The 13,705-nt window shown below is 48.6% G+C and overlaps 1 protein-coding gene across 3 annotated transcripts in view; it reads right to left on the bottom strand.

Moving 5' to 3' along the window:
- Positions 1 to 13,705, bottom strand: part of LOC139276002 (RNA-binding Raly-like protein) — a 783,670-nt gene that overhangs the window by 345,594 nt on the left and 424,371 nt on the right. The gene's annotated exons all lie outside the window — the stretch shown is intronic.

The following is a 13,705-nucleotide window of genomic DNA, read 5'->3' as shown; positions in this document are numbered from 1 at the left end:
TTTCCGGGGCGAAGGTCCCAGAGGCACAACACATCTACCACAAGGCGTGAGCAGTACCTCACATGATGAGGGAGTGTGTGGAAATCGAGCTGGACAGGCTGCAATGCGAAGGCATCATCTCCCCAGTGGAATTCAGCAAGTGGGCCAGCCCGATTGTTCCAGTACTCAAAAGTGAAGGCACAGTCAGGATTTGCGGTGATTATAAAGTAACTATTAATCGTTTCCCGCTACAGGACCAATACCCGCTACCTAAGGCAGACGACCTATTTGCGACGCCGGCAGGAGGCAAGACGTTCACCAAGCTCGACCTGACTTCGGCCTACAGGAGCTGGAGGAGTCTTCGAAGGGCCTCACCTGCATCAACACACACAAGGGACTGTTCATCTACAACAGATGCCTGTTTGGAATTCGGTCGGCTGCAGCGATCTTCCAGAGAAACATGGAGATCCGACTCAAGTCGGTACCACGCACGGTGGTTTTTCACTACGACATATTGGTCACGGGTTGGGACACCGTCGAGCACCTACAAAACCTGGAGGAGGTCCTCCAGCGACTGGATCGCATAGGGCTGCTGCTAAAGAGGTCGAAATGCGTCTTCATGGCAACAGAAATGGAGTTTTTGGGGAGAAAGATCGCGGCGGATGGCACTCGGCCCACAGACGCCAAGACAGAGTCTATCAGGAACGCGCCCAGGCCACAGAACGTCACGGAGCTGCGGTCGTTCCTGGGACTCCTCAACTATTTTGGTAACTTCCTATCGGGGTTAAGCACCCTCTTAGAGCCCCTACATGTGGTATTGCGTAAAGGTGAGAACTGGGTATGGAAAAAAAAACAAGTAATTGCTTTTGAGAAAGCCAGAAGCATTTAAGAACATAAGAACATAAGAATTAGGAACAGGAGTAGGCCATCTAGCCCCTCGAGCCTGCTCCGCCATTCAATAAGATCATGGCTGATCTAGCCATGGACTCAGCTCCATTTACCCACCCTCTCCCCATAACCCTTAATTCCCTTATTGGTTATAAATATAAAATCATGGCTGATCTGAAAGCAACGCCCGAACATAGACTTGAACGCTGGACGCTCAGATTCAAACTCTGATGCTCTACCGACTGAGCTATCCAGGTTCTTAATGCTGCAACAAGCTGCTTGTACTGTGTAACCCGTGTAAAAGACTTGTGCTAATATGTGATGCGTCATCGTACGGAGTCGAGTGTGTATTACAACAAGCTAACGTTGCGGGGAAGTTGCAACCTGTCGCCTATGCCTCCAGGAGCTTGTTTAAGGCCGAGAGGGCCCACAGCATGATTGAGAAAGAGGCATTAGCTTGTGTGTTTGGGGTAAAGAAAATGCATCAGTACCTGCTTGGCCTCAAATTTGAGCTGGAAACCGATCACAAGCCCCTCATATCCCTGTTCGTTGAAAACAAGGGGATAAATACTAATACCTCAGCCTGCATACAAAGGTGGGCGCTCACACCATCAGCGTATAACTATGCCATCCTCCACAGGCCAGGCACTGAGAACTGTGCGGATGCTCTCAGTCGGCTACCATTGCCCACCATGGGGGTGGAAATGGCGCAGCCTGCAAACTTGTTTATGGTGGCGTAGCCCGCAGACTTGTTGATGGTCATGGAAGCGTTTGAAAATGATAAATCACCTGTCATAGCCCACCAGATTAGGACTTGGACCAGCCAAGATGCTCTGCTGTCCCTAGTAAAAAACTGTGTACTGCTTGGGAGCTGGGTCAGCATCCCCATTGAAATCCAAGAGCTAATCAAGCCGTTCCAGTGAGCTGTCCGTTCAGGCAGACTGCCTGTTTTGCGGTAACCACGTAGTGCTACCCAAAAAGGGCAGGGGGACGTTCATCTCGGATCTCCACAGCACACACCCGGGTATAGTAATGATGAAAGCGATAGCCAGATCCCACGTGTGGTGGCCCGGTATCGACTCTAACTCAGAGTCCTGTGTACAGCAATGTAGCGTGTGTGCTCAATTGAGCACCGCGCCCAGATAGGCACCAATAAGTTTGTGGTCCTGGCCCTCCAGACCTTGGTTGAGGATCTATGTCGACTACGCGGGCCCGTTTCTCGGTAAAATGTTCCTGGTGGTGGTGGATGTTTTTTCAAAATGGATTGAACGTGAAATAATGTCGGGAAGCACCGCCACCGCCACCATTGAAAGCCTGAGGGCCATGTTTGCCACCCACGGCCTGCCTGACATATTGGTCAGTGACAACGAGCCATGTTTCACCAATGCCGAATTTAAAGAATTCATGACCTGCAATGGGATCAAACATGTCACCTTGGCCCCGTTTAAACCAGTCTCCAATGGGCAAGCAGAGCGGGCAGTACAAACAATCAAACAGAGCCTTAAAAGAGTCACAGAAGGTTCACTCCAAACCCGCCTGTCCTGAGTACTGCTCAGCTACCGCACGAGATCCCACTATCACAGGGGTGCCCCCAGCCGAGCTACTCATGAAAAGGACACTTAAAACCACACTCTCGCTGGTTCACCCCAACCTGCATGATCAGGTGGAGAGCAGGCGGCAGCAACAAAATGTAAACGATGCTCGCGCCACAGTGTCACGGGAAATTGATCTGAATGACCCTGTGTATGTGCTAAACTATGGACATGGTCCCAAGTGGATCGCAAGCACGATGATAGCTAAAGAAGGGAATAGGGTGTTTGTAGTCAAACTAGACAATGGACAAATTTGCAGAAAGCACCTGGACCAAACGAGGCTGCGGTTCACAGACTGCCCTGAACAACCCACAGCAGATACCAGCTTTTTCGAGCCCACAACACACACCCAAAGGATCAACGACACTACCCCAGACCAGGAAATCAAACCCATCACACCCAACAGCCCAAGGCCAGGCTCACCCAGCAGCCCTGCAGGGCCAACAACACGTCAGCCCAGCGAGGGCACAGCCAACACACCAGAACAGACATTTGTACCGAGGTAGTCCACCAGGGAAAGAAAGGCTCCCGACCGCCTCACCTTGTAAATAGTTTTCACTTTGACTTTGATGGGGGAGTGATGTTGTAAAGCATGCACTCCCATGTTCCGCCACCAGGGAGCGCATCCGCTTAAGTCCCAAGGGTTCCCAGCATCCCTTGGGAGCACTGTATATAAGCCGGCCCCTAAGGCCTATTTCCTCACTCTGGAGTGTCTTAATAAAGACTGAGGTCACTGTTGCTTTAACCTCCCTGTGTGCTGTCTCATGTGTGTTTGGAACACAATCGAAACAATTGATAGTTACTTTGTAATCGCCACAGATTCTGACGGTGCCGTCTGCCTTGAGGACTGGCCCACTTGCTAAACTCGATCGGTGAAATTATGCCCTCTCGTTGCCACCGGTCTAGTTCGATCTCTACCCTTTCTCTCATCATGTACGGTACTGCTCTCACCTTGGTCGCGCCCCCGGAATTTGGTGGATCTGCACTTTTGCTCCTTGGAATTTCCCGATGCCTGGTTCAAACAGCGAAGGAAATTTGTTTAAGACCTGGGCACACGAAGTGTCTTCAGCGGGCGATAGTGCTCGGACGTCGTCCCAGTTCCAGCGTATCTTTCCCTGCCAGCTCCTGCCAAGCAGCATGCACCCATTGCCTGGTACCACCCAGAGTGGTAGCTTGTGCACTGCTCCATCGTAGGAGACCCTTACGGTAGCACTGCCGATTACAGGAATCAGTTCTTTTGTATCAGTTCTTAGTTTCGTGCGAACTGGAGTTAAGATTGATCTTGAGGCCTTGTTGCACCACAATCTTTCGAAAGTCTTTTTGCCCATGATGGACTGGCTCACGCCCGTGTCCAGCTCCATTGACACAGGGAGTCCATTTAGTTCAATATTCAGCATTATCGGGGGACAATTCGTGGTGAATGTGTGCACCCCATGTACCTCTGCTTCCTCTATCTGAGGCTCTGGTTCGTCGTATTCCTCCGTGGCTCTGTCCTCCTCTGCAACATGGTGGTTGGCAGGTTTAACAGGCTTTGTAGCTCGTCTGCACACTCGTTGGAGGTGTCCCATTGTTCCACAGCCCTTGCAAACGTATTCTTTGAATCGGCATGAATGGAAACGATGATCACCCCCACAGCGCCAACAAGGTGTTGATGGCCTTGCATTCATCACCCTTGATGGTGGACTCAGATATCTGCGGACGTGCAGCTGCAGGTTATTGTGACCTGCCCTGTACGTTACATTTCGAAAACAACTTCACTTTGTTCACAGTACTTGTAGCAGCACTTGTGTGCTGAGAGATTTGCTTCGTATTGTTACTGGTGGCAATGAACACCTGGGCTATCGCTGTGGCTTACTCAAGGTTGGGGTCTCTACAGTCAAACCAATGCCAAGTAAGAAAAAGTCTCTGAGCATGTGCTCCAAGTGTCCTTCAAATTCGCAATGTCCTGCAAGGCGTCTTAGCTCGGCGACATAACTCGCCACTTCCTGGCCTTCAGACCTTTTGTAGGTGTAGAACTGGTACCTCGCCATCAGAACACTTTCCTTCGGGTTCAGATGCTATCGGACCATTGTGCACAAATCGTCATATGATTTCTCTGTGGGTTTCGCTGGAGTGAGCAGATTCTTCATGAGGCCATACGTTGGTGCCGCACAGACGGTGAGGAGGATCGCCCTTCGTTTGGCAGCGCTCTCTTCCCCATCTAGCTCGTTGGCCACGAAGTATTGATCGAATCATTCCTCAAAAGTTTCCCAATCATCTCCCTCTGAAAATTTCTCCAGGATGCCCACTGTTCTCTGCATCTTTGGGTTCGCTATCTGTATGTATCTCGTCGCCAGTTGTTGTGTATGGAGAAAGAGTCAGACTGAACACTGTGAGCTCAAAGTAAAGTGTGACTGTAGTCTTTTATTGTAGGTCTCCAGAGTGCATCTCCAACCAATGAAGCCTCCTTAAATACCTGTGCTCCCAAGGGATTATGGGATCCCTTGGGACTCCAGGGGATGCACCCTCTGGTGGCTGTACAGAGCAAATACAAGTTCACATATATAATAATATGCCCATAGACATGTATGCTGAACCAATTGAGTGAATGGTAACGCTTTCATAATGATAAAAAAAAATCACCTAAATCATAGAATGATACGGCACAGGAGGAAGTCATTTGGCACACGTGCCTGTGCTGGCTCTTTAAAAGAGCTATCAAATTAGTTCCACTCACCTTTTCTTTTCCCATAGCCGTTTAAATGTTTCCATTGCAAGTATTTATCCAATTCCCTTTTGGAAGTTATTACTGAATCTGCATCCATCAGCGTTTCAGGCAGTGATCATTACAACTCGCTGCATAATTTGTTTTTACCTCCTGTTGTCTCTGGTTCTCATGTCAATTACCTTAAATCATTATCCTCCGGTTACCGACCCTTCTGCCACTGGAAACAGTTTCTCCTTATTTACTCTGTCAAAATCCTTCACGATTTTGAATACCTCTATCAAATCTCGTCTTAACCTTCTCTGCTCTAAGGAGAACAACCCTAATTTCTCTAGCCTTTCCATGTAACTGAAATCTTTCATCCCTAGTACCTTTCTTGTAAATTTCCATTGCACCCTCTCGAAGGCCTTGACATTCTTCCGAAAGATTGATGCCCAGAATTGAACACGATACCCCAGCTGCAGCTTAACCAGTGTTTTCTAAAGGTTTAGCATAATCTCCTTGCTTTTGCACTCTATGGGCTGGATTTTCCAGTCCTGTCCACCTCTGTTTTCGCCCAGAATGACAGCAATGGCGGCATTGAGCTCTTCTGGGTGGGTGGCCTGCTTCCAGCATCCCGCTGAGGATTTCAGGACAAGTCTCGACGGAGCGCGGAGCATTGGTGAGCCGGTGTGCAATGCCCCTGGTTGCGACACAGGCTCGATTTTTGGGTCTCGCTGGGATCGCCTGTGAAAAAGGGCAATCCGATCTATACTGATTGTAGTGAGGTAAGTAATGTCCACCTGAGGTAAATGTGATTGTTTTTTCTTTTTTTTCCCCCGATTTATGTTGTGGTAACGTGGGCTATGTATTGGGAATGTTTTTGGTGGGTTTTTTTCAGGTTTTTTTCCTCCCCAGGCCTCTCCAACTGGGGTCCGTGGGCAGCTATTTAGCTTGAGATTTTCACATGCTTAGCTGTCCTAGCGCCCTAAGAGAGGTGTGCAATGCCTCCATTAGCGCTCCGTCACACACTCAGGGCACAGCTGCCCAATTTTGCTGACTGAGGTGCAAACTTTACCGCACCGCCGTCATTACCATCCCGAAATGAGCAGGGCCTTGGTGAGGCCACACCTTGAGTATTGTGTACAGTTTTGGTCTCCTAATCTGAGGAAGGACATTCTTGCTATTGAGGGAGTGCAGCGAAGGTTCACTAGACTGATTCCCGGGATGGCAGGACTGACATATGAAGAAAGACTGGATCGACTAGGCTTATAGTCATTGTAGTTTAGAAGAATGAGAGGGGATCTCATAGAAATATATAAAATTCTGATGGAATTGCACAGGTTAGATGCAGGAAGAATGTTTCCGATGTTGGGGAAGTCCAGAGCCAGGGGTCACAGTCTAGGGGTACGGGGTAAGCCATTTAGGACTGAGATGAGGAGAAACTTCTTCACTCAGAGAATTCTGAACCTGTGGAATTCTCCACCACAGAAAGTTGTTGAGGCCAGTTCGTTAGATATATTCAAAAGGGAGTTAGATGTGGCCCTTACAGCTAAAGGGATCAAGGGGTATGGAGAGAAAGCAGCAATGGGGTACTGAAGTTGCATGATCAGCCATGATCATATTGAATGGTGGTGCAGGCTCGAAGGGCCGAATGGCCAACTCCAGCATCTATTTTCTTTGTTTCTATGTTTCTAAAGCCGAAAACCCAACCCATATATGCCTGTTTATAAAGCCAAGCATCCAGTATGCCTTTTTAATACTTATCCTTTCACCTTCAAAAAATTGTGTACATACACCCCTATGTCTCTCTGTTCCTGCACCCAGTTTAAAATTGTTTAAAATCTTTGATTTTTTTCTGCCAAAGTGCATGACCTCACACTTTCCAACATTATACTCCATCTGCCTCCTTTTTTAAATAGTATAGCAGATAGCCCCATTAGTATCTAAATACAGGGCCAATTCTTAAGAAGGGGAGTAAAATACAAAATTAAAAGTGCAATGTTGACAAGGACAAAGTCTGACAAAAATTTCTTCAGATAAAACTGCCAAGTAGATTATCGGCCCCCGCTAGACGTCCCCATCATCATGGATGCTGGTGTCATAGAAACATAGAAACATAGAAAATAGGTGCAGGAGTAGGCTATTCGGCCCTTCGAGCCTGCACTGCCATTCAATGAGTTCATGGCTGAACATGCAACTTTAGTATCCCATTCCTGCTTTCTCGCCATACCCCTTGATCCCCCTAGTAGTAAGGACTACATCTAACTCCTTTTTGAATATATTTAGTGAATTGGCCTCAACAACTTTCTGTGGTAGAGAATTACACAGGTTCACCACTCTCTGGGTGAAGAAGTTTCTCCTCATCTCGGTCCTAAATGGCTTACCCCTTATCCTTAGACTGTGACCCCTGGTTCTGGACTTCCCCAACATTGGGAACATGCTTCCTGCATCTAACCTGTTTAAACCCGTCCAGCCAATTCAGTTCACTCCACATGACGTTAGTATTATGTTCCGAACACAGATGAGACTGCACACAGGGAGGTTAAAGTAACAGTGACCTCAGTCTATATTAAGACACTCCAGAGTGAAGAATAGGCCTTATATACAGTGCTCCCAAGGGATGCTGGGATCCCTTGGGACTTTAGGGGATGCACTCCCTGGTGGCGGAACATGGGAGTGCATGCTTTACAGATACACAACAGTTAGGAAATGATTGAGTGCACTGGAAACAGTAAAGACTATGGGCCCTGAAAACAATCCGACTGTAGTGTTGATGATCTGTGCACCACAACTAGCCAGCCGTTAGTTGTACCAAAATAGCTTGGCTATGATACTGTACATTACCTCAGGTATGTCCTATCCATACAATTCAAAACAAATCTAACCTGGCCAATTACTATCATAGAATCATAGAATGGTTACAGCACAGAAGGTGGCCATTCGGTCCATCGAGACCGTGCCGACTCTCAGCTAGTCCCATTCCCCTGCCCTCTCCCCATAGCCCTGCAATTTTTTTCTCCCAGTTATTTATCCAACTCCCTTTTGAAAGATATGATTGAGCCTGCCTCCACCACCCTTTCATGACTTCACCTTCATAAATCCATGCTGACTCTGCCTGACTGGATTATGGTTTTCCAAATGTCCTGCTACTGCTTCTTTAATAATGGACTCCAACATTTTCCCAACCACAGATGTTAGGCTAACTGGTCTATAGTTTCCTGCTTTTTGTCTGCCTCCTTTCAGGCAGTGCATTCCAGAATCCAACCACTTGCTGCATAAAAAAGTTATTTCTTACATCGCCTTTGGTTCTTTTGCCAATCACCTTAAATCTATGTCATCTGGTTCTTCTGTCAATGGGAACAATTTCGCTCTATCTACTCTGTCCAGACCCCACAGGATTTTGAACACTATCAAATCTCCTTTCAATCATTTCTGCTCCAAGGACAACAGCCCCAGATTCTCCAGTCTATCAATGTAACTAAAGTCCCTCATCCCTGGAATCTCGTAAATCTTTGTTGCACCTTCTCTAAGACCTTCACATCCTTCCTAAAGTGTGGTGCCCAGAATTGGACACAGTACTCCAGTTGGGGCCGAACCAGTATTTTATAAAGATTCATCATAAATTCCACTTTTGTAATCTATACCTCTATTTATGAAGCCCACGATCCCGTAAGCCTTTTTAACTGCTTTCTCAACCTGCCCTGCAACCTTCGACGTTTTGTGCACGTCCCCTTTAGGTGAAATGTCCACTCCTCATTCTTTCTACCAAAAAGTGTCACTTCACAATTTTCCGCATTAAATTTAATTTGGCACGTGTCTGCCCATTTCACCAGCCTGTCTATGTCTTCCGGAAGTCTATCACTGTCCTCCTCACTGTTCACTATATTTCCAAGTTGGGTGACATCTGAAAATTTACATCCAATCATTAATATATATCAAGAAAACCTGTGGTCCTGGAACCATCCCCTGGGGAACACCACTGAATACCTTCCTCCAGTTCGAAAAACAACCGCTCACCACTACTCTCTGTTTCCTATCATTTAGCCAATTCCGTATCCATGCTGCCACTGTCCCTTTTATTCCATGGGCTTCACCTTTGCTGGTTAGCCTATCACAGAATCATAGAAATTTACAGCATGGAAGGAGGCCATTTCGGCCCAACGTGTCCGTGCTGACCGACAAAGAGCTATCCAGCCTAATCCCACTTTCCAGCTCTTGGTCTGTAGCCCTGTAGATTACGGCACTTTAAGGCCCCAAGTTTCCACATGATTTGCTCCTGATTTTTAGGAGCAACTGGTGTAGAACGGAGCATCTTAGAAATCGGAATTCTCCACATTTAGTTTGCTCCAGTTCTAGTCAGTTAGAACAGTTTCACTTTGGAACAGAATTTTTTTTTCAAAAGGGGGCGTGTCCGGCCACTTACGCCTGATTTCAAAGTTTCGTCAGTGAAAACTTACTCCAAACTAACTTAGAATGGAGTAAGTGAAGATTTTTGTACGCTCGAAAAAACCTTGTCTACACTTTAGAAAATCAGGCGTAGGTTACAAATCAGGCGTAGGGAATGGTGGGGGGGGGGGGGGCGGGTGTTTAAAGGGAAGTTTACAAACATTAAACACTTCAGTTTTACAAATAAAGAGCCATCATCAATAATAAATGATAAATACATCAATAAATCAACCAATAAATCAATCAAAAAAAATTAATAAGAAATAATTTTTTTTTTAAATCAATAAATAAAACATTTTCTACTTACCGACTGCAGCACCGGGAGCCCTCCAACAGCGTGCTGGGATGCCCCCCTCAGTGTGTCTCTGTCAGTGTCTCTATCTCTCTGTCTGTCTGTGTGTCTCTCATTTTCTGTCTGTCAGTGTCTGTGTTTCTGACAGCGAGGGGAGGGGGAGGAGGGGGATAGAGGGAGAGAGGGGGGAGCAGAGGGAGGGAAGGGGGAGAAGGGGGAGAAGGGGGAGGGATGGGGGAGAAGGGGGAGAAGGGGGAGGGATGGGGGAGAAGGGGGAGAAGGGGGAGGGAGGGAGGGATGGGGAGAAGGGGGAGGGGGGGAGAAGGGGATAAAGGAGATGGGGGGAGAAGGAGATGGGGGGGGAGGAGATTGGGGGGGAAGGAGATTGGGGGGGAAGGAGATTGGGGGGGGGAGGAGATTGGGGGGGAGAAGGAGATTGGGGGGGGAAGGAGATTGGGAGGGGGAAGGAGATTGGGGGGGGAAGGAGATTGGGGGGGGGAAGGAGATTGGGGGGGGGAGAGGGAAGGGCGGGGGGAAAGAAGGCTGAACGGGCCGGGCCCGAGACTTCGGGCAGGGCCCGTCCCCAGCACCAGATTTACAGGTAGGTGGCGTTGGGTCGGGTCGGGGGGGGGGTGGTGGGAGGGAGGTCAGTTCTGGTCGGGGGGAGGGAGGGAGGGAGAGGGAGGTCAGGTCGGGGGAGGGAGGTCAGGTCGGAACCAGTCCGGGAGCGGGGGGGGAAGAGCGGGTGTCGGGTCTGGTCCGGAGGCGGGAAGCGGGAGTCGAGTCGGGTCGGGAGGAAGCAGGAGCTGGCCGTGGGAGGAGCCTTATTCACGCAGCCCCAGTGAGGCCATTCGGCCAGGGCTAGGGACTGCGTGCTTCGGGCCCCTCCCACAGTTTTGGGCGCCTGGAGCTACTGCACTTGCGTGCCCACTGTAGCGCGCATGTGCAGAGGTCCCGGCACTGTTTTCGGCGAAGGGACCTGGCTCCGCCCCCTACAGCTCCTGCTGCGCTGCGCCGAGGGCCAGAGGACCTGCAGGGAGGTGGAGAATCTGGAGGGGTTTTTTTTATGCACACTTTGTGGCGCGAAAAACGGGCGTCCAGGTCAGGACTGCGCCGTTCTAGGCGCGGCTCAAAACGTGGGCCCTAAGTGCTTAACCAAGTATCTTTTAAATGTGGTGAGGGTTCCTGCCTCTACTACCCTTTCAGGCAGTGAGTTTCAGATGCCCACCACCCTCTGGGTAGTGAAATTTCCCCTCATATCTCCTCTAAACCTCTCGCCAATGACTTTAAATCTATGCCCTCTGGTTGTTGACCCCTCTGCCAAAGGAAACAGGTCATTCCTAGTCACTCTATCCAGGCCCCTCATAATTTATACACCTCAATCAGGTCTCCCCTTAGCCTCCTCTGTTCCAAAGAAAACAGACCCGGCATCTTCAATCTTCTTGCCTCCGAGCCAGTTCTGGATCCAACTTGCCACTTTGCGATTCATCCCATGTGCTATTACTTTCGTGACCAGTCTGCCATGTGGGACCTTATCAAAAGTTTTGCTAAAATCCATATACACTACATCATACACACTGCCCTGATCGACTCTCCTGGTTACCTCCTCGAAAAATTAAATCTAGTTAGTCAGACACGACCTTCCCTTGACAAATCCATGCTGAGTGCCCTTGATTCAACGCTCTTCTCGATCTTCCTTGCTGCAATGCTCCATATCATCCTCAGCAAGCTCCCTGCTGGAGTGGAGCTAAATTACAGGACAAACGGGAACCTGTTCAACCTCCGCTGCCTCCAGGCCAGATTCAAGGTCATCCCATCCTCCGTCATCGAATTACAGTACGCAGACGACGCTTGCGTCTGCGCACACTCGGAGGCCGAACCCCAAGCCATCGTCAACACCTTCACCAAGGCATAAAAGAGCATGGGCCTTACACTAAACATCCGTAAGACAAAGTCCTCTACCAACTTGCCCCCGCCACACAGCACTGTCCACTGGTTATCAAATCCACGACGAGGCCTTGGACAACTCGGGAGCCTATTGTCAACAAGGGCAGACATCGACGACGAGGCATCCAACACCGCCTTCAGTGTTCCAGTGCAGCCTTCAGTCACCTGAGGAAGAGAGTGTTTGAAGACCAAGACCTTAAACCCGGCACCAAGCTCATGGTCTACAGAGTAGTAGTGATACCCGCCCTCTTACATGGTTCAGAGACATGGACTATGTAGTATATGCAAGCACTCTAATAACGACTCCATGAGGTAAGGGTATAGTACTTGAACTGTAGTGATTTTAGTCCGTTTATTGCAGCTCCTTGAGTGACACCACCAAGAGGTGAGTTACCTTTTATACTTGGTTACCTGCAGTGTGCAGGTAACCCTTAGGTGTCCACCAGTAGCACCCTCTGGTGGTACAGGTATGGTGTATACAGTGTGAAGGTACATTCAGTGGTCTAGTGTTACAGTACATACAATAATATACATAACAACACTCCCCCCGCCACCCAAGTCTTGTGCCACATGCTTTTGCACTGTGTTCTCTGGCCCTCAACTTGAGTGTCCAAAGCCCTTGCACTTTGTCTTTGCTTAGGAATGGCTCTCTCCCTGTGGATCCCCAAGTCCTTATTGCCATGACATTGGGAAGTGGTCGGCAGTGGACGGTTGGAGGTTGTAGTGAGGGTTGTGTGGGTTCTGGGTGTGATCCATGTGTTCATGGCTACAGACATCCATTTCCGCCCCTCCCCCCATAGATAGACCATTTGTGTGGCTCAACACCTGCATTGGCATACATGCAGAGTGAGTAAGGAATCTGGTTGGTTAAGTCACTGTTTTTGATTCAGCAGTGGTGGAGCAAGTACATGTTATAGAAAATAGGTGCAGGAGTAGGCCATTCAGCCCATCAAGCCTGCACCGCCATTCAATAAGATCATGGCTGATCATTCAACTCAGTACCCCTTTCCTGCTTTCTCTCCATACTCCTTGATCCCTTTAGCTGTAAAGGCCATATCTAACTCCCTCTTGAATATATCCAATGAACTGGCATCAAAAACTCTCTGCGGTAGGGAATTCCACAGATTAACAACTCTCTGAGTGAAGAAGTTTCTCCTCATCTCAGTCCTAAATGGCTTACCCCTTATCCTTAGACTGTGTTCTCTGGTTCTGGACTCCCCCAACATCGGGAACATTCTTCCTGAATCTAACCTATCCAGTCCTGTCAGAATTTTATATGTTTCTATGAGATCCCCTCTCATCCTTCTAAACTCCAGTGAATATAGGAACAATCGATCTAGTCTCTTCTCATATGTCAGTCCTGCCATCCCAGGAATCAGTCTGGTGAACCTTCGCTGCACTCCCTCAATAGCAAGAATGTCCTTTCTCAGATTAGGAGACCAAAACTGAACACAATATTCCAGGTGAGGCCTCACCAAGGCCCTGTACAACTGCAGTAAGACCTCCCTGCACTTATACTCAAATCCCCTAGCTATGAAGGCCAACATACCATTTGCCTTCTTCACCGCCTGCTGTACCTGCGTGCCCACTTTCAATGACGGATGTACCATGACACCCAGGTCTTGTTGCACCTCCTCATTTCCTAATCTGCCGTCATTCAGATAATATTTTGCCTTCGTGTTTTTGCCCCCAAAGTGGATAACCTCACATTTATCCACATTATACTGCTTCTGCCATGCGTTTGCCCACTTACCTAACCTGTCCAAGTCACCCTGCAGCCTCCTAGCATCCTCCTCACAGCTCACACCGCCACCCAGCTTAGTGTCATCTGCAAACTTGGAGATATTATACTCAATTCCTTCATCAAATCATTAA

This window comes from Pristiophorus japonicus, chromosome 1 (assembly GCF_044704955.1).
Source record: "Pristiophorus japonicus isolate sPriJap1 chromosome 1, sPriJap1.hap1, whole genome shotgun sequence".
Classification (NCBI taxonomy): domain Eukaryota; kingdom Metazoa; phylum Chordata; class Chondrichthyes; family Pristiophoridae; genus Pristiophorus; species Pristiophorus japonicus.
Note: the sequence above shows the minus strand (reverse complement) of the source record. Positions and strands in the feature narration are given on the sequence as shown.